General features: G+C 44.3%; 1 protein-coding gene and 1 pseudogene across 1 annotated transcript in view; one reads left to right on the top strand and one right to left on the bottom strand.

Moving 5' to 3' along the window:
• The window catches only part of COL19A1 (collagen, type XIX, alpha 1), a 669,215-nt gene that overhangs the window by 299,210 nt on the left and 368,857 nt on the right, over positions 1 to 1,148 (bottom strand). The gene's annotated exons all lie outside the window — the stretch shown is intronic.
• On the top strand, positions 497 to 787 carry LOC102847819 (annotated as a pseudogene).

The following is a 1,148-nucleotide window of genomic DNA, read 5'->3' as shown; positions in this document are numbered from 1 at the left end:
AAACAAGGATGGCAAAGCTTCATCTCTCATACTTTGAACATTTTGCTATGAGAGGCTATTCTTTGGAAAGAGATATATGCTTGGGAGGCTAAGGATCAGCAAAACCTCTTATGAGGTGGATTGATATGGTGACTGCGCAACTGCAGCAATGGGCTCAAGTGCAGTAGAATTGATAATACAGGTTAGGATGGGAATCAGGCTGTTGTTCACAGAGTCACTATGGATCATACTCAACTCGATGGCTTCTATCAAAAACAACACTACCATGCCTGTTGATTATGGATCCAAGTAAAATGAAATCATTGATAAGATTAATGTTTTTCTCTCCATCTATCATGATATCTAATGGTTGCCCATGGTGGACAGGATTAGGAGGAGTTTAAGACAGGTTTGAAAGCAGGAGTAACATCCACTTCTTAAACCACATACCTCTGAAACCTATGAACTTGGAGAAACAACGATAATTATAGAAAGGCTTCGCTCCGCTCCAGCTGCCATGGAGGACGAGGAGATTGAGGAGCAGCAGCAGTTCTCTTATCAACAGAGGCTAAAGGCAGCAGTTCACTACACTGTTGGTCGTCTTTGTGAGGAAGTTGCATCAGACAAGGAGATACAGTTCAGCAAACAAACCATTGCAGCGATTTCAGAGTTGACTTTTCGGCAGTGTGAAAATTTTGCCAAAGACCTTGAAATGTTTGCCAGGCATGCAAAAAGAAGCACAATTAACACAGACGACGTGAAGCTCTTAGCCAGGAGGAGCAACTCACTGATGTTAAGTCAAGGTTAAGAATAATGTGATTCCTGGGCGGGAGCTGCGGCCCGGCGGGAGCTGCATCACTACTGACCTGCCCTCGGGTTGACTCAGCAATTCTGGTAAATCACCACCTGTAGCAGAATCATCACCTGTACTAGCTACCCCAGAGGAAATCGCTGAGATGCAAAGGAAAAATGAGCTGAAACTCAAGATAAAGGAAGAGCATCTTGCTGCTTTGCAGTTTGAAGACTGCAGCACTTCCATGATACATCTTCAAGGATATGAGCATGTACGGCTGGGCACGGTTGATGGCAGTGCATCTAAATTCCAGGGTCGATCTCCATAATAGTCTATGTGTTTCACCAAAGGGGCCCTTTAGAGTAGTGAGAGAAGA

This window comes from Elephantulus edwardii, unplaced genomic scaffold (genome assembly GCF_000299155.1).
Source record: "Elephantulus edwardii isolate Elephantulus edwardi_28Jun2011 unplaced genomic scaffold, EleEdw1.0 scaffold00258, whole genome shotgun sequence".
In the NCBI taxonomy this organism is placed as follows: domain Eukaryota; kingdom Metazoa; phylum Chordata; class Mammalia; order Macroscelidea; family Macroscelididae; genus Elephantulus; species Elephantulus edwardii.
The sequence above is the reverse complement of the archived record's forward strand: the minus strand, read 5'-3'. Positions and strand labels throughout refer to the sequence as shown.